A 20,709-nucleotide genomic window follows, 5' to 3' on the forward strand; every position below is an offset into this window, starting at 1 on the left:
CTTCAAGGCATCTTCACTTTTGGCAGGTGAGATTGTGTCATCTGCATATCAAAGGTTGTTAATGAGTCTTAATACAATCCTGATGTGGCATTCTTCTTCATATAGCCAAGCTTCCTGGATTATTTGATTAGCATATAGATCAAATAAGTAAGGTGAAAGAATACAATCCTGACACACATCTTTTCCAAATTTAAACCATAGAGTATCCTCCTGTTCTGTTTGACCGACTATCTCTTGATTTATGTACAAGTTCTGCATGAGCACAATTAAGTGTTCCAGATATAGGAAAGCAAAAAAAAAAAAAACTACCACAGGATGAAACACATCATAATTTTCCAAGTTAAATTGAATGAAAAAATTTTTTATTTTTTTAAATTTTTACTGTGCTTTAAGTGAAAGTTTACAAATCAAGTCAGTCTCTCATATAAAAATTTATACATATTTTTTTGCTATATACTCCTAATTGCTCTCCCCTTAATGAGACAGCACACTCCTTCCCTCCACTCTCTCTTTTCATGTCCATTCAGCCAGCTTCTGACCCCCTCTGCCCTCCCATTTCCCCTCTAGACAGGAGATGCCAACATAGTCTCATGTGTCTGCTTAATCCAAGAAGCTCACTCTTCACCAGTATCATTTTCTACCCCATTGTTCAGTCCAATCCCTGTCTGAAGAGTTAGCTTTGGGAAAGGTTCCCGTCTTGGGTTAACGGAAGGTCCAGGGACCATGACCACCTGGGTCCTTCTAGTCTCAGTCAGAACATTAAGTCTAGTCTCTTTAAGAGAATTTGGGATCTGCATTCCACTGCTCTCCTGCTCCCTCAGGGGTTCTCTGTTGTGTTCCCTGTTAGGGCAGTCATCGGTTGTAGCTGGGCACCATCTAGTTCTTCTGGTCTCAGGCTGATGTAGTCACTGGTTTATGTGGCCCTTTCTGTCTCTCGGGCTCATAATTACTTTGCATCTTTGGTGTTCTTCATTCTGCTTTGCTCCAGGTGGGTTGAGACCAATTGATGTATCTTAGATGGCCGCTTGCTAGCATTTGAGAACCCAGATGCCACTCTCCAGTGTAGGATGCAGAATGTTTTCTTAGTAGATTTTATTATGCCAATTGACTTAGGTGTCCCCTGTAACCCTGGTCCCCAAACCCCCACCCCTGCTACGCTGGCCTTTGAAGCGTTCAGTTTATTCAGGAGACTTCTTAGCTTTTGGTTTAAGCCCAGTTGTTCTGACCTCTCCTGTATTGTGCGTTGTCTTTCCCCTTCATCTAAAATAGTTCTTCTTTACTATCTAATTAGTGAGTACCCCTCTCCCTCCATCCCTCCCTCCCCACTCTCCTAACCATCAAAGAATATTTTCTTCTCTGTTTAAACTATTTCTCCAGTTCTTATAATAGTGGGCTTATACAACATTTGTCCTTTTGCAACTGACTAAATTCACTCAGCATAATGCCTTCCAGATTCCTCCATGTTATGAAATGTTTCATGGATTCATCATTGCTCTTCATCAATGCATAGTATTCCATTGTGTGAATATACCATATTTTATCCATTGATGAGTGCCTCAGTTCCTTCCATCTTTGCCATTGCAAACAGTGCTGCAATGAACATGGGTGTGTGTGTATCTGTTTGTGTAAAGGCTCTTATTTCTCTAGGATATATTCTAAGGAGTGGAATTGCTGGATCGAATGGTAGTTCTATTTCTAGCTATGTAAGGAAGCACCAAATCGATTTCAAAAGTGGTTGCACCATTTTACATTCCCACCAGCAGTGTATGAGTGTTCCAGTCTCTCCACAACCTCTCCAACATTTATTATTTTGTGTTTTTTGGATTAATGCCAGCCTTGTTGGAGTGAGATGGAATCTCATTGTAGTTTTGATTTGCATTTCTCTAATGGCTAATGATCGTGAGCATTTCCTCGAGTATCTCTTCGCCGCCTCAATGCCTTCTTTAGTGAAGTGCCTGCTCATATATTTGCCCATTTTTTAATTGGGTTGTCTTTTTGTAGTTGAGGTTTTGCAGTATCATGTAGATTTTGGAGATCAGGTGTTAATCGGAAGTGTCATAGCTAAAACCTTTTTCCCAGTCTGTAGGTAATCATTTTACTCTCTTGGTGAAGTCTTTGGATGAGCATAGGTGTTTGATTTTTAGGAGCTCTCAGTTGCCTAGTTTCTCTTCTGCATTCTTAATAATGTTTTGTATACTGCTTATGCCATGTATTAAGGGATATCCAGTTATGCCAGCACCATTTGTTAAACAGACTGTCTTTTCCCAATTTAACTGGCTTTGGGCCTTTGTCAAATATCAGCGGCTCATATGTGGATGGATTTATGTCTGGATTCTCAATTCTGTTTCATTGGTTTATGTATTTGTTGTTGTACCAGTACCAGGCTGTTTTGACTACTGTGGCAGTATAATAGTTTCCAAAATCAGGTAGCGTGAGGCCTTCCACTTGGTTCTTCTTTCTCAGTAATGCTTTGCTTATTCAGGGCCTCTTTCCCCTCCATATGAAATTGGTGATATGTTTCTCCATCTCATTAAAAAATGTCCTTTGTAGCACTGACATTTTTACAATGTTAAGTCTTCTTATCCATGAACAAGGTATGTTTTTCCACTTACGTAGGTCTCTTTTGGTTTCTTACAGTAGTGTCTTGTAGTTTTCTTTGTACAGGTCTCTTACATCTCCGGTAAGATTTATTCCTAAGTATTTTATCTTCTCGGGGGCTACTGTAAATAGTATCGATCTGGTGATTTCCTCTTCGATGTTCTTTTTGTTGGTGTAGAGGAATCCAACGGATTTTTGCATGTTTATCTTGTATCCTGATACTCTGCTGAACTCTTCTATTAGTTTCAGTAGTTTTCTTGAGGATTCTTTAGGGTTTTCTGTGTATAAGATCTTGTCATCTGCAAAGAGAGTTACTTTTACTTCTTCCTTACCAATCTGGATGCCCTTTATTTCTTTAGCCTAATTGCTCTGGCTAGGACCTGCAGCACAATATTGAGTAAGAATGGTGATAAAAGCATCCTTGTCTGGTTCCGGATCTCAAGGGAAATGCTTTCAGACTTTCTTCATTTCGGGTGATGTTGGCTGTTGGCTTTGTATAAATGCCCTTTATTATGTTGAGGAATTTTCCTACTATTCCTATTTTGCTGAGAGTTTTTTTTTTTTTTTTATCATGAATGGGTGTTGAACTTTGTCAAATGCCTTTTCTGCATCAAGTGATAAAATCATGTGATTCTTGTCTTTTGTTTTATTTATATGATGGATTATATTAATTGTTTTTCTAATGTTGAACCATCCCTGTATATCTGGTATGAATTCCACTTGGTCATGGTGAATTATTTTTTTGATATGCTGTTGAATTCTATTGGCTAGAATTTTGTTGAGAATTTTTGCATCGAAGTTCATGAGGGATATAGATCTGTAATTTTCTTTTTTTGTGGTGTCTTTACCCAGTTTTGGTATCAGGGATATGCTGGCTTCATAGAATGCGTCTGGGAGTATTCTGTCCTTTTCTATGCTTTGAAATACCTTTAGTAGTGATGGTGTTAACTCTTCTCTGAATATTTGGTAGAACTCTGCAGTGCAGCCATTCAGGCCTGGGCTTTTTTTTTTTTTTTTAATGGGTATATTTAGTTGTTCTACCTCTGCTTTTGTTAGTTTAGGTAGGTAATGTGTTTCTAGGAATTCATCCATTTCTTCTAGGTTTTCAAATTTGTTAGAGTAGAATTTTTCATAGTAATCTGATATGATTCTTTTAATTTCAGTTGGGTCTGTTATAATATTGCCCATCTCATTTCTTATTGGGGTTATTTGCTTCCTCTCCTGTTTTTGTTTTGTCAGTTTGGCCAATGGTATATCAATTTTGTTAATTTTCTCAAAGAACCAGCTTTTGGTCCTGTTAATTCTTTCAATTGTGTTTCTGTTTTCTATTTCATTTAATTCTGCTCTAATGTTTATTATTAGGTTTCTTCTGGTGCCTGAGGGTTCCTTTTGTTGCTCTCTTTCTATTTGTTCAAGTTGTAGGGATAATTCTTTGGCCATTTCTTCTTTTTGTATGTGTGCATTTATTGATACAAATTGACCTCTGAGCACTGCTTTTGGTGAGTCCCAAAGGTTCTGATAGGAAGTGTATTCATTCTTATTGGATTCTCTGAATTTCTTTATTCCTTCCTTTATGTCCTCTATTACCCAAGCTTTTTTTGAGCAGGGTATTGTTCAGTTTCCAAGTGTTTGGTTTCTTTTCCCTGCTTTTTCTGTTATTGATTTCTACTTTTATGGCCTTATAGTCGGAGAAGATGCTTTGTAATGTTTCGATATTTTGGATTCTGCTAAGGCTTGCTTTATGACCTAATATGTGCTCTATTCTGGAGAATGTTGCAAGTGCTTTTGAAAAGCAGGTACTCTTGGCTGCTGTTCGGTGAAGTCTTCTGTATATGTCTGTGAGGTCAAGTTGTTTGATTGTGGTGTTTAGATCTTCCGTGTCTTTACTGAGCTTCTTTCTGGATGTCCTGTCCTTCACTGAAAGTGGTGTGTTGAAGTCTCCTACTACAATTCTGGAGCTGTCTATCTCATTTTTCAATGCTATCAGAGTTTGTTTTATGTATCTTGCAGCACGGTCATTGGGTACATAAATATTTAATATGGTTATATCGTCCTGGTATATTGTCCCTTTAATCATTATCTATTGTCCTGCCTTATCCTTTGTGGTGGATTTAATTAAAAAAAAAGTCTATATTTTCCGAAATTAATATTGCCACTCCTGCTCTTTTTTGGTTATGTTTGCTTGATATATTTTTTCATCCTTTCAGTTTTAGTTTGTTTGTGTCTCGCGGTAAAAGGTGTGTCTCTTGTAGGCACCATATAGACAGAGCGTGTTTTTTTAATCCATTCTACTCTCTGTCTCTTTATTGGTGCATTTAGTCCATTTACATTCAGCCTAATTATGGATAGGTATGAGTGTCATGCTGTCATTTAGATGTCTTTTATTGTGTGCTGTTGACAGTTTCTTTTCCCCACTTACTTTTTCGTTTTCAGTAGTTTTTTTTTATATTGTCTTTTCCTCTTATTCATTTTTGTTGATTTTGTTTGTGCTGAGTCTCTATTTTTCTCTTGTGTTTTATTTTGATGAGTAGGATAGTTAGTCTCCTTTGTGGCTACCTTAATATTCACCCCTATTTTTCTAAGTTTAAACGTAATTTTTGTTTCTTTTTATCACCTTGTCTTCTTCTCCATTTGAAAGATCTATGACTGCATTTCTTAGTCCCTCTTTCTTTTTTAATGTTGCCTTCTTTTACATAATAACATCGCTGTTTCCTTGTTTTGAGCCTTTTTTATTTTGATTTATTTTTGTGATTTCCCTGCCTGGGTTGACCTCTGATTGCTCTGTCCAGCGTTCTATTCTTTGGTTGATACCTGATATTATTGGTTTTCTAACCAAAGAGCTCCCTTTTGTATTTCTTGTAGTTTTCATTTGGTTTTTACAAATTCCCTAAACTTCTGTTTGTGTGGAAATGTCCTAATTTCATCTTCATATTTGAGACGAAGTTTTGCTGGATATATGATTTGTGGCTGTCATTTTTCTTCCATCAATGCATCATGTAAGTCATCCCATTGCCTTCTTGCCTGCACGGTTTTTGCCAAGTAGTCCGAGCTTATTCTTATTGACTCTCCTTTGTAGGCGACTTTCTGTTTATCCCTAGCTGCTCTTAAAATTCTCTCTTTATCTTTGTTTTTGGCAAGTTTGATTATAATATATCTTGGTGACTTTCTTTTAAAATCTACCTTATATGGAGTTCGATGATCATCTTGGGTAGATATCTTCTCAACTTTCATGATATTAGGGGAGTTTTTTGCCAACTAATCTTCAACAACTCTCTCTGTATTTTCTGTTACCCCTCCCTATTCTGGTACTCCAATCACTGGCAGGCTATTTCTCTTGATAGAGTCCCACATGATTCTTAAGATTTCTTCATTTTTTAAAATTCTTTTATCTGATTTTTCTTCAAATATAGTGGTGCCAAGTGCTTTATCTTCAAGTTCACCAACTCTGCCTTCCACTTGCTCAATTCTGCTCCACTGACTTTCTATTGAGTCATCTTATTCTGTAATTTTATTGTTAATCTTCTGAATTTCTGATTGTTGTCTGTCCATGGATTTTTCCAGCTTATTAAATTTTTCATTATGTTCCTGAATAACCTTTTTAATTTATTTAACTGCTTTATCTGTGTGCTCCTTGGCTTGTTCTGCATATTGCCCCATTTCCTCCCTGATGTCTTGAAGGGTTCTGTATGTTAATCCTTTGTATTCGGCATCTGGTAATTCCAGGCAGGCACTTTTATCTAGAAGATCCCTTGATTCTTTGTTTTGAGAACTTGTTGAGGCTATCTTGGCCTGTTTCTTTATGTGACTGGATATTGACGGTTGTCTCCAAGCCATCTATGTTATTGTATTAGTTTATTTTATGTTTGCTTACTGTATCATAGCTTCTTGCTTTGTTTTGTTTTGATATGCCCAAATGGGTTGCTTGAGTGAGCTAGCTTGATTACTTTCACCTTTGGAGCTCTGACGTCCTGTCCCCAGATGACTAGAGCTGTTATCAGGTATTATCAGTCTAGGAGTCTGTTCATATTCCTTGTATGAATTCAGCTCAGGTGTCCAGGTAGCTGGTCACAGGCGCTGTCCTACAGGCTTAGAGGGGCAGGGGTGATTGGCGTAGGTACCAGTATCTGGTTGGAGCAGGGGTCACTCTCTGAAAAAGGCAGGGGGCTGAGAATTGTCCCCTAAATATCTCTGAGGAAAGTGCGTCCCTGTTCCCTAGAGTGTACAGGTGGGTGGGTTTTGCAGATGGACCATGGGCATCCAGTGTTTTTGGTTGTAAGGACTGGGAGGTACCAGTTATCCTTGGACCCCTGTCGTGGGTGGCTGGGTGACCTGAGTGGAGTCACCAGCCCTCATGCCCCGAATGTGGGTAGGCGAGGACCCTGTTTAATAGGCAAAATGGTGTCAATCATCGAACACCCACCTCTCCACAACACAGCTGAAACAGTTGCAGTCTGCCAGCAAGGGCCTAGTCTCATGAAATAGCCCCACACATGTCCATGCAGGGGGAAAAGGTATTTAAAGTCCACAAACTGTTTACGCCTGGATAGGAGCTGCTTCTGTCTGGAGCGCCCCATGTTAGTGGAGCTAAGAAATCATCTTTTTCCTAATTGTGAATTTATCCCTTCTTCAAGGCTGGGAGAATGGCTCTAGGAGCTCAACAGAGCCTATCTCAGGCCCAGGGAAATCAACAGCCTCTGAAGCTGGCTTGGGGGTGGAGGGGGGCACAGTAAAATATACGTGAGTACTTAGCGTTTGCTGAGAGCGCCGTCCTTCTCTGGCTCCGGAAGTGTGAGTAGGCTGTGCGGCTGGCTGCTTTTCCGTGAGGAAAATGCTGCTGAATGCTATGACCAGCTCGCCACAGCCACTCCCAGGAATGGTGCATGAGGGGTCCCAGAGATTCAGGTCTGGCAACTCCTCACCGCTTCTGAACTGACTCTCCTACCCTTGCCACACAGTCCGTTTTCTAACTTTGACTTTGATGTTCAGGGCTCCTAGCTTGTCATAAATATAATTGTTCCACTTGTTTTTTTGGGTCTTTGTTGTAAGAGGGATCACTGGAAGCGTTTGGATAGTCGTCATCTTAGCCCTGCCCCCCCCATTTTTATACAGAGATTTTTCACTTAGCTGCAGGATTTTCAGGAATGAATTAAAGTTGTTAAGTGAGGGATAGATACCTTAGCTTTTGACAACCCAAACCTCACACAGAGTGGCTTCAGTATAAAAGACATTTATTATTTGTGATGTTGTTGTTGTTAGGTGCCATTGAGCCGGTTCTGACTCATAACAACTGTATGTACAACAGAAGGAAACACTGCCAGGTCCTAAGCCATTCTCACAACCATTGTTATGCTTAAGCCCATTGTTGCAGCCATTGTGTTAATCCATCTCATTAAGGGTCTTCTTCTTTTTCACTGACCCTCTACCAAGCATTATTTGTGACAGAGAGTGTGAAAAGATGGCAGTCAACAATTCCTCTTATTTCTGTACTTTCACGCCACTCCTCTCATCAGGAGGTAAAATTTCTATTTCCTTTCTCTTGAATCTAGTCTGGTCCTTAAACTTGTTTCAACCAATAGAACGTGGCAGAAATGACACTGTGTGACTTCCCAGTTTAAGCCTTAAAAGACTTTGCAACTTCTATTTTAGCCCTCTTGGAAGCCAACTGCCATGTAAAGACGTCTGACTACCCTGCTGGAATGAGAGGTCATGTAGAGAGAGAGAGGCTCTGAAGAATGAGCGATACTAATGGGGGACACATCTGGAGTAGATGGTAAGGTCAGCTTCACCTTAGACACATGGGATCCATAGAAGAAGGATAAATCAAACCAAAAACCTGTTTCCATCGAGTAGATTCCAGCTCATATTGACCTTACTGCCCCATTGGATTTCCAAGGCTGTAATCTTTATGGGGGCAGACTGCCTTGTCTTTCTCTCAGAGGGATAAATATCTGAAAAATAAATGGGTTCTGTTAGGAAAGAGGGTAGGCAACTGTAAGTGCTAGCTGTTCATCAAAATCCATGTTCTTTTCTTCCTAGGTACACAACTGTTTTTCAACATCCCTTGCATTTAAGGGTGGCCGTGCAACTGAGTTCAGCTAAAAAAGTTGTGAGCCACTTCCAGGCCTAGCCTATACACACTCCTCCATGCTTTTTTTCCCCTATAAGTGGCTGGGATGTAAATGAATTAGATGATCTTGAAGCCCATGTGTTGAGGATGGCAGAACCTTTACCAGCCTGGAATTCTGAAAGACCACCTGGCTGCCCTTGCCTACTAGGAACAATTTTCTCTGACTATTATATGAAAAAATTTATTATTATTATTATATGAGAAATAAACTTGTCTTGTATTTAAGTCATTAATCATTTTTCGATCTAGCTCTTAAAATAGCCAGCATTACTTTAACCAGCACAATAACAAACACTGTGCACTATAAGATATCAGGACTCGAGAAGTAGATGTTGGTGGTCGGTTGGAGGTAAAGCTTAGTTAGAGGGTGACAGTTGAGGCAAAAAATGGATGAGATCACCCAAGGGGCATGTATACAAGAAGCATGGTTAACTTCCATATTACTTCAAAATGGGATGAAAGCTATGAAAATATGAACATAAACAAATATATGTCTCAGCTTACAAACCATTTAAGGGAGCTCTTGGACTCATGAAGCCTATCTATGGGCTCCTGGTAAAGAACCCTCAGTGTAAAGAGAATGGAAGAGACCAAGGACAGAACCCCAGAGAATGCCAGAGGGATGGCTAGAGATATAGATGAACTATTGAACATGACAACACAGATGCCAAGTGAGGGGAAGAATTTAAGGAACAGGTAGTCAGCAGTATTGAAGGCTACTCAGGAAAAGAAAATGATTTGGTTTGAGAAATAATTGGATTTGATGACTGGGATTTGAAATAGGTGCCCTTCTAGTGGATAAGAGTATGGGTCCCTAAAGTACTAATGTTTGTATTAAATTCCAGCTCCTTCCAACACTAGCTATACGAACTTGGGCAAGTTGCTTATTTTCTCTTTAGTTTCCTCAGGTACAAAAGTAAAATAAAATTGTCTATCTTGTACATGTGTGAAGATTAGATTAAATATAATGGGATCATTAAATGTTACCAGTTATTATTATTATATTGGAAGTAGTTTCAATGAAGTAATTAGGATGGAACTCAAATGACAGATGGTGAAGAGAGTACAGAAATTTTAAGTGGACTTATTTTTCCACGAATTAAACTGGGCTAGGAAGGAGAATTGCAGATAATTTTATGGAGGAGGAGGCAGAGTAGAGGGAAGGGGCCCTATTAAGGCAATAACCAACATCACTTGAGTGATTTCTGTATACTGGGTGCTTTAAAAGCATTAAGTCATTTAGTCTAGAGGTGTACTATCTAATATGGTAACCACCAGTCACAAGACTATTGGACACTTGAAATGTGGCAGATCTGAATTGAGATCTGCTGTAAGTATAAAATAAACACCAGATTTCAAAGACTTAGAACAAATGAAAGAATGTAAAATACCTCAGTAATTTCTAATATTAATTACTTGTTGAAATGGCATTTTGATAATATACTAAGTTAAATAGGATATTTTATAAAAATTCATTTCACCTGTTTCTTTTTATTTTTAAAAATATGGCTACCATAATTACATGTGTGGCTCACATTACTAAAATTGCATATAACCCAAAACCATTGCCCTCAAGTGGATTTCAACTCATAGAAACCCTACAGGACACAGTAGAACTGCCTCATAGGGTTTCCAAGGCTGTAAATCTCTATGGAAGGAGACTGACACATCTTTCTCCCATGGAGCAGTTGGTGGGTTCGAACTGCTGACCTTTACTGTTAGCAGCCAAGTGATAAACCACTGCACCACCAGGGCTCCTTCCAAAATTGCATATATGGCTTACATAATATTTCTAGTGGACAGTGCTGGGGTAGAGGATTAGGAGCATGTTTGTAAATCAAGGTCAAAAAGCAAAGAGCAAAAAGGGAGAGCAAATTATTAACGGGCAAAGAATAGACAACTATATTGTTAGTCTACCTATTATGTCCATTGCCATCGAGTTGATTCTGACTCATACTGACCCTAGAGGACAGAGTAGAACTGCTCCATAGGGCTTCCAAGGAGCAGCTTGTGGATTTGAACTGCCTACCTTTTGGTTAGCACCCGAGCTCTATAACCACTGCACCACCAGAGATCGAATTGTTAGTCTGGTAGTCCCTAAAAAGAATTAACCAAAAAAAATTAATTAAAAAGAATTAGGTTGTAATTTTGTCTTAACACATATTTTTAAAACTTCTATTACCCAGACAGACAAACTTTTTGTTAATGATGCACAGTAAAAAAACACATTTTACCTTGTGTTCTGGTTATCTATTGCTATATATCAAATTATCCCAAAACTTAATGACTTAAAATAACAACCATTTCATTATACCTTATGATTTTTGGTTCAAGAATTTGGGCAGGGCTCAGCAATTCTTCTATTTCATGTGGCTTGGACTGAGGTCACTTAGTGGCACTCAGCTGGTGGATGGGCTGATGTCAACAAACTAACATAGCTTCCCTCACACGTATGGTGCCTTAGTGGGGATGGCTGGAAGGTTGGACTCAGCAGGGACCATAGATGGGAGAGCCTACATGTGACCTCTTCAGCATGGTGGCCTCAGGTTTCATGAGAGTTCAGGGTTCCTAGAGAAAGTATTTCAAAAAACAGGATGTAGAAGCTGTAAGGTCATTAAGATCTGGGCTTGCACACTAGCTCAGCATTATTTCTTCCAGATTATATTGATGAGAGCAGTCACAGAACTCACTCAGATAACAGGTGATGTGAAGAAGAACAAAGTACGAGGTCTCCAGATTTGGTGGCCTGACTGAGACTGGAGAAACCCTGAGAGTATGGTCCCCGGACACCCTTTCAGCTCAGTAATGAGGTCACTCCTGAGATTCACCCTTCAGCCAAAGATTGAACAGGCCGATGAAACAAAGCAAGACTGAAGGGGTGCACCAGGCCTGGGGGAGGGGCTGGAAGGCAGGAGGGAACAGGAAAACTGGTAATGGGGAACTCAGAGTTGAGAGGGGAGAGTGTTGACACGTCATGTGGTTGCTAACCAATGTCATAGAACAATGTGTGTACTGACTGATGAGGACCTAGTTTGTTCTGTAAACCTTCATCTAAAGTACAATAAAAAAAAAAGTACAAGGTCTCATACTTCTGACTTCAGAATATTTTACACAGCTACAGTAATCAAAACAACCTGGTACTGATTTAATGATAGACACATAGACCAATAGAATAGAACTAAAAATTCAGAAATAAATCCAAACATCTATGGGCAATTGATTTTCGACAAGGGTGCCAAATTCATTCAGTGGGGGAAGGAAAAGGCTCTTCAACAAATAAAAATGGAGCTGGCAAAACCAGATTTTCACATGCAGAAAAATGAAACAAGATCTACACCTCACACCATATACAAAAACTAATTCAAAATGGATCAAGGACCTAAATTTTAAATCTAAAACCATAAAGTCCTTGGAAGAAAATATAGAAGCAAAACTTTGGGACCTAATATTTTTCAGTGGTAGATTATCAAATGCAACAACAAATGCATGAGCAATGGAAAACAAAATAAATAACTGGGACCTCATAAAACTTAAATACTTATATTCATCCAAAGACTTTATCAAAAGAGCCAAGAGACAAACTACAGCCTGAAAAAAAAATCTTTGGGAATGATATAACTGATAAGGGTCTAATATCAAAAAACTTCTACAGCTTAACAACAGAAAGACAACCCAATCAAAAACTGGCAAAGGTCATGGGCAGACACTTCATCAAAGAGGATATTTAAATGGCCAACAGGCACATGAAAAGATGCTCAATGTCGTTAGCCATCATTAACACATAAATCAAAACCACAATGAGATACCATTTCACTCTTGTTAGAATGGTCAAAAGGAGCCCTGATGGCATAGTGGTTAAACGGTTGGCTACTAACTAAAATGTCGGAGCTTCAAACCCACCAGCCACTCCACAGGAAAAAGATGTGGCAGTCTTACATAAAGATTTAGGGCTTTGGAAACCCGAGGGGGCAGTTCTATTCTGTCCTACAAGGTTCCTGTGAGTTGGAATTGAATCCACACAATAGCAATGGGTTTGTTGTTTTTTGATTTAGGATGGCCAATATAAAAAAAAGAAAAATAACAAGTGTTGGAGGGGATGTGGAGAACTTGGAACCTTCATCCATTGCTGGTGGAAATGACAAATGGTACAGTCGTTGCGGAAAACAGTTTGGAGGTTCCTCGAAAAACTAGAGGTAGAGCTGCCATATGACCCAGCAATTTCATTTCTAGTTATATACATTAGGGATCTAATAGAAAAAGGGGTGGGACATAGACCCCCCACCCCCACTGACCTTCTGATGGGAGCAGTGTCAAAAAATTTTAAGTGGCCATCAAAGAATTCAAGTGGCCATCAAAGAATTCAAGTGGCCATCTTAAATTTGCCACACTCTCCAACCCAGCAAATACAAACACAAATACATACACACATATACGTATATAACAGAAACAAAAGTTTCACAAAATAATGTTTACCCTTGTTACATGAGATGCATTTTGATATTTTCTATTCTGTTCTGTTCTATTGTATTCTGTTCAAAAATGTCAGCTGTGACCTAACAACTTAATTTCATGATTTAGTTGCAATTTGCAGTTTTCAAAACACTGTTTTTAAGAAAGTGAAAAGGTAAGACACAAACTGGAGAGAAAATGTTTGCAAAAATTTGACAGGGGACTTGTATCCAGAATACGTATATATAAAATATGTGATAATGTACATATATTACATGCAATAATATATGTATATATAAATCTCCTGAAATCAATAACACAAAGTCTAACAAGCCAATAAAAAAATGGGCAAGAGTTGAACACCAGAGAAGATATACAAATAGCCTAAGTATGAAAAATCTCCCACACGTCTGTCAGTTTGTCATACTCTGGGAGCTTGTGTGTTGCTGGGATGCTGGGAGCTACGCTGCTGATATTCAAATACCAGCAGGGTCACCCATGGCGGACAAGTTTCAGCTGAGCTTCCAGAGTAAGACAGACCAGGAAGAAGGAACAGGCAGTGTACTTCTGAAGAGAATTAGCCAGTGGAAACCTTACGTATAGCAGCAGAACATTATCTGATAGAGTGCCAGAAGATGAGCCCCTCAAGTTGGAAGCGACACAACAGACAACTGGGGAAGAGCTGCCTCCTCAAAGTAGAGTCAACCTTAATGACGTGAGTGGAGTCAACCTTTCAGGACCTTCATTTGCTGATGTGGCGTGACTCAAAATGAGAATAAACAGCTGCAAACATCCACCAATAATCGGAACCTGGAATGTATGAAGTATGAATCTAGGAAAATTGGAAATTGTTAGAAACGAATGGAATGCATAAAGATTGGTATCCTAGGTATTAGTGAGCCGAAATGAATTGCTATTGGTCATTTTGACTTGGACAATCATACGGACTACTATGGTGGGAATGACAACTTAAAGAGGAAAGGTATGCATCAGGGTTGTATCCTTTCATCATACCTATTCAATCTGTATGCTGAGCAAATAATCTGAAAAGCTGGAGTGAATGCAGAAAAATGGGGCAGCAGGATTGGAGGAAAATCATTAATAGCCTGCGTTATGCAGATGACACAACCTCGCTTGCTGAAAGTGAAGAGGACTTGAAGCACTTACTGATGAAGATCAAAGACCACAGCTTTCAGTATGGATTACACATCAACATAAAGAAAACAAAAATCCTCACAACTGGACCAATAAGCAACATCACGATACATGGAGAAAAGACTGAAGTTGTCAAGGATTTCATTTTACTTGGATCCACAATCAACACCCATGGAAGCATCAGTCAAGAAACCAAAAGACACATTGCATTGGGCAAATCAGCTGCAAGAGATGGCTTTAAAGTGTTAAAAAGCAAAGACGTCACCTTGAGAAACAAGATGTGCCTGACCCAAGCCATGGTGTTTTCAATTGCTTCATATACATGCAAAAGCAGGGCAATGAGTAAGGAAGACCAAAGAAGAATTGATGACTTTTAATTGTGGTATGGGTGAAGAATACTGAATATGTGAAGGGTTATCCAAAGAATGAGCAAATCTGTCTTGGTGGAAGTACAACCAGCGTGCTTCTTGGAAGCAGGGATGGTGAGACTGTGTCTCACATTCTTTGGACATATTGGCAGGAGGGTTCAGTCCCTGAGAAGGACATCATGCTTGGTAAAGTAGAGGGTCAGCGAAAAAGAGCAAGACCCTCAGTGAAATGGACTGACACAGTGGCTGCAACAGTGGCCTCAAGCATAGCAACAATTGTGAGGGTGGCTAAGGACCGGGCAGTGTTTTGTTCTGTTGTGCATGGTGTCGTGATGAGTCGGAACTGACTTGATGGCACCTAACAAAAAGCATAAAAAATACTCAAAATTCTTAGCCATCCTCAAAATGAAATGAGAAAACCATTTTACATCCACTAAAGTGGAAGAAATTTTAAAAACTGACAACACCAAATGATGGTAAGGATAAGGAGAACCTGGAACTCTCATACACTGCTGGTGTGAATGTAAAATGGCACAGCCACAGCTAAAAAAAGCTAAGCCGGACACAAAAGACCACATATCGCATATGATTCCATTTATATGAAATCTCCAAAAAAGGCAAATTTCCAGAGACAGAATGTAGATTAGTGGTTGCCTGGAACTGGAGACTGGGAATGGGGATTAGCTGTAAAAAAGCATGACGGATCTTATTGGGATGCTGGAAATGTTCTAAAATTTTATGATAATGATTGCATACTCAGTAAATTTACTGACAATCATTTAATTTTATGTAAACGTAAATTATACCACAATAAAGTGGAAGAAAAAAAGATATGGAAAGATGAACACCAAAATTGTAACAGTGGTTATTTCTGTCCAGTAATACTTATTGTGAACTTAATCTATTCTTTATTCTGTTCCATGAGAATAATTAGAATAAAAATATCAACCAGCAAGTCTATCCCTGAGTATTTACCCAAGAGATGTAAAAACATATTCATACAAAGACTTCTGTAAAACAGACTTATTCATAATAGCCAACAACTGGAAACAACCCAAATGTCCTTCAATAAGAGAATCAACAAATTGCAGCATACTCACAAAATGGAATATTATTCAGCAATAAAAAAGAATGAACGTGGATGATCCTCAAAAACATCACGTTGAACAAAAGAAATCAGGCACAAAGGAGTACGTACTGAACGATTCCATTGATGTGAAGTTGAAGAATTGGCAAAACTAGTCTATGGTGATAGAAATCAGGATGATGGTTCTTAACAGGGAATGGAGATTGAATGGAAGAGGATATCAGTAGACTCTCTGGGTTCATGGAGATGTGGTTCATTTTAACTGGTGTGGTGGTTACGTGAGTATAAATATTTGTTAAAACATATTAAATTGTACACTTAGGATTTATGTATTTAACTGTATTTCCATTTTACCTCAAAAGAACAAACATAGGTGTAGTGGAAAGAACATAAGTGTTGATATTAAAAGATTTGTATTTGAACACCATTTACACTTCCTATGTGTGCGAAGTCCCTCGATCCTGATAGACTAAGTTTTTCATCTGTAAAACAGGAAAATTGTCTAGTTGACTGGATTTTCATGAAGGTTAAATCAGATAATGTGATACCAACTCCTAAAGAACAAATACAAATGATTACTAACTATATTTTCAAAGAGTTCAGCCTCTTTAATATTTTCAAAGAAATTAAGTTAATAGCAACATGCCATTATCTTATCAGATTGGCATAGTTAGAAACAACCCAGTTTGAAGTCATCAGAGTGATTATCCTCCTGTAGGGAAATAGTTAGGGGAATGGAATACTTAGGGGACTTCTGGGAAGTTGGTAATATTTTCTTTCTTGCTCTAAGAGCTGGTTTCATGTTTTAAGAATCCATTGATTTGTGCGCTTTTCTGTATGCATTTATATTTTAATTACATAATCCAGTGATGGAAGCCTGCAGTAAGCAGACACAGCTGGCGAAAGCGTAAATTGATATCTTTCTGAAAGGCAATCTGGAAGCATGTATTAAAAGCAATAACCATTGATTCAGCAATTCTACTTCTAGGAATGTATCCTAAGGAAATATTTAAGGTGTTCGCAAAGTTGTGTGTACAAAGACATTTACTGCAATGCTGTTTATAACAGCATAAACTGAGAATCACCTAAATTTTCCATAAAAGGGGACTGGTTAAAAAAATACATGGTATATCCAAACAATGGGATCTGTTAAGCCATCAAAAATGCTGTAGGTTAAAACTAACATGGAAATAAGATCATACTGTTACCGAGGGCCCCTTCCTTGGTTGAACCCGACTGGATTCTTGCTGCTCAATAAGACTACTGAGGCAGCCTGGAGCCACACAAGCAAATTTATTTTGCCAGCAGCTAGCAAAAGGAGGCAGTAAGGGCTACAAAAGGGCCAAGCGTTTAAGGATTTCAACGAGGGAGGGGGAGGAGGGGTTTTGATGTTTATCCATGAGGTTCTGGGTTGCGGGGAAGGGTGCAGATTTCTGAGATGGGGTTGGGTTGAGCAAATGCAGGTGTGCACACACAGGATTTCTTCAAGATGTAAGTCCTTTGGTTTCCCCTTAACAACTCATTGTGGGATGTGACGCAGGAGCACTGTGTCCCTTTGTCACATCTCCCCCTTCAGCGGACAGGGGAAGGACACATAGTGGTTGCTTTTACTACTTTTGCACACACACTCTGCTCCTGCGGAGTCCCTCAAGAAAGACATTAGACATTAACAGTTTATTTGCAACATTTCAGTTCGTACCACCCCTCAGCAGGTAACATTTTGCCCCCAGGGCCTGTGTGTTCTGTTCTGATCTCCAGGGGGTGGGACAAATTGTTTATTTCACTCTCTGTTCTGCTTGTCTTCCCCACCCCATGTGAAAGGCGGGGAGGCGGGGGAGGGGGGGCGTGGGGATCTGGCCCTGCTCTAACCAATACTACATTAAATGAAAAAAAAAAAAAGATATAGATACAATAGATATTAAAAAAAAAAACAAAAACCTTTGCCATCAAGTTGATTCCGAATCACAGAGACCCTATAGGAAAGAGTAGAACTGCCCCATAGGGTTTCAAAAGAGCAGCTGGTGAATTTGAACTGCTAACCTTTTGGTTAGCAAAAGCGCTCTTAACCACCATGCCACTAGGGCTCCAATGAAAAATATAAAAAGCAACAAAAAATTTGCCAGCTGTCATCTACTTTTAGCAGTGGCTTTTTTTTTATTGTGAAAATATACACAGCAAAACATATACCAATTCAACAATTTCTACACGTACAATTTAGTGACACTGGTTGCATTCTTCAATTTGTGCCACCATTCTCGCTATTCTGCATGTAGAAATTGTTGAATTAATGTATGTTTTGCCGTGTATATTTTTACCAGAAAAAAGCCAATACATGAATGTAAATTCACTGCCCCCTAAGCTTCTTATCTAACTTTTCAAGTTGCTCTTGTCAATTTGATTGTCTATGGATAATTTTTTAAAAGAGTGCAATGCTTGTCTTAGTCATCTAGTGCTGCTATAACAGAAATACCACAAGTGAATGGCTTCGACAATGAAATATTTATTCTCTCACAATCTGAATTCAGTGTGCCAGCTCCAGGGGGAAGACTTTCTCTCTCTGCGAGCTCTAGGGGAAGGTTCTTGTCATCAATCTTCCCTTGGTCTAGAAGCTTTTCAGTGCAGGGACCCAAAGTACTAAGGACGCTCACTCCTGGCTCTGCTTTCGTAGTGGTATGAGGTTTCCACGTCTCTCTGCTGGCTTCACTCTTTTATATCCTAAAAGAGATTGGCATAAACTGCAACTTAATTTTGTAGATTGAGTCCTGTTCCATTACCACAACTGCCATTAATCCCACCTCATTAACATCATAGAGGTAGGATTTACAACACATAGGAAAATCACGTCAAATGACAAAATGGTGGACAATCACTCAATACTGGGAATCATGGTCTAGCCAAGTTGGCAGATATTTTGGGATGACACAAGTCAATCCATGACAATGCTCAAAGCAAACATTCTTTACTAAGTTAAACTATTGTTTGATTTAAAGACAGTGGATAGTCTTTCCGTAAGTTTTAAAGATTACCTTTGGGCAACCAGTGGGGGCGTGGTAGTCATCTAGCCTGAATGGCTCCAGAAAGTCTGGATTCCAAGAGAATTTGAAATTCTGTTCCTTATTTTATCCCCTTTTGATCAGGATTCATCTATCAAATCTTAGATCAAAATGTTCAGTAATGGTAGCTAGGCACCATCCAGTTGTTCTGGTCTAATAGCTAAGTAGGCAGTTGCTCATGGAAGCAGTTAGACTATTTGTCTTTTTTTTTTTGTGAAGTAGTATTTTTATGAGGCAGAAATGTATTGGCTTTTAATTTTCTTCTTTTTTTTCTTGCCTGTGTTCTAAATTTTCTTCAAGGAATATGCTATTGCCACTGTAATAAGAAAAAAAACCTACAAGTTATCAGTAATTAGGAAAAAGTAAAGTGTTTAGTACACAATACTGTTCACTGCTGTCTAGTCTGACTCATGGTGACCCCATGTGTTATAGAGTAGAAATGCTCCATAGAGTTTTCTTGGCTGTGATCTTTATGGAAGCAGATTGCCAAGCCTTTGTTCCATGGTGCTGCTGAGTGGGTTTGAGCTCCCAATCTTTATGTTAGTTGTTGTTGTTCTTGTTAGGTGCTGTCAAGTCAGTTCTGATGCACAGAGACCCTACATACAACAGAATGAAACACTGCCGGGTCCTGTGCCATCCTCACAGTCATTGTTACGCTTAAGCCCATTGTTGCAGCCATTGTGTCAATTAATCTCATTGAGGGTCTTCCTTATGTTTGCTGACTCTCTACCAAGCATGATGTCCTTCTCAAGGCACTGATCCCTCCTGATAACATGTCCAAAGTATGTGAGACGAAGTCTCACCATCTTTGCTTCTAAGGAGCATTCTGAGTGTATTTCTTCCAAGACAGATTTGTTCATTCTTTTGGCAGTCCATGGTATATTTAATATTCTTTGCCAACACCATAATTCAAAGGAGACGATTCTTTTTTGGTCTTCCCTATTCATTTACGTTAGCAAGCGAGTACAAATAATTCATACCACCCACGGACCTCCTGGCACCCAATAGTTGCTCAAAAATTTTAGTGGCTGTTTTTTCATTTGAAAAAAAAAAAAAAGCCCACTGGCCACTCAGTGCCCTAGTCATAGGGACTGGCTGTGGGCACCTGGTGAGAGGTAGGAGACAAATAGAAAGGACTTGGCTCTCTGGGCTTATTCAGTTATTTTCAGGAGACAAGGGCTTCCTGGGGAAGCCAGCATGCCCATAAACTCTTTCAATCTGCTTTAGTTAAGGTATTCATGAACTGTATAAAATCTGGCTGTTTGCCTCACTCTAGGAAGTGCTCACTGTAGGTTTGGTCACACATGCAGATGCCCAAGATTAGAGTAATTGAAAGGGAAATGGACAGACATCTTGCACCTAGGAGACAAAAAATGCTCTTTTCCATGTGGTTTCCCTTTTTTTTGTCCCAGGAGTTTGAGCCTGCAGGTTTTCCAGCCTGCCCCTGCTGTTTCTATGGGGCTATAAGGGGAGGTAACTGTGTTTATCTGCCTAGGTGTGTGTCTGTCCTTGCTTCCCGCCCCCCCCAAAGTTTGCCTGCATGTCTTCCCTTACTGCTGTTTGTTATTTTTCACTTTATAATTCTGCTTAGTGATATTTATTTGAAGCTTATGGGGAGGTTGCAAACTGGAGGCTTTGTGGATACATCTTGTTGGGTTATGTGTAAAGTTTAAAATTATTTAACTTAATTGACAGTACTCAAACATCAGGAATTTTGTGGTATATCTATGCAATGGAATATTCAGCCATAAAAAGAAATGAATTATTGGTACATGCTACAAGGCTGAATCCTTGAAAACATGCTAAGTGAAAGAAACCAGTCACAAAAGACCACATACTATCTGGTTTCATTCATATGAAATGTCTAGAAAA

The sequence above is a fragment of the Loxodonta africana genome, chromosome 3 (genome assembly GCF_030014295.1).
Source record: "Loxodonta africana isolate mLoxAfr1 chromosome 3, mLoxAfr1.hap2, whole genome shotgun sequence".
Classification (NCBI taxonomy): Eukaryota; Metazoa; Chordata; class Mammalia; order Proboscidea; family Elephantidae; genus Loxodonta; species Loxodonta africana.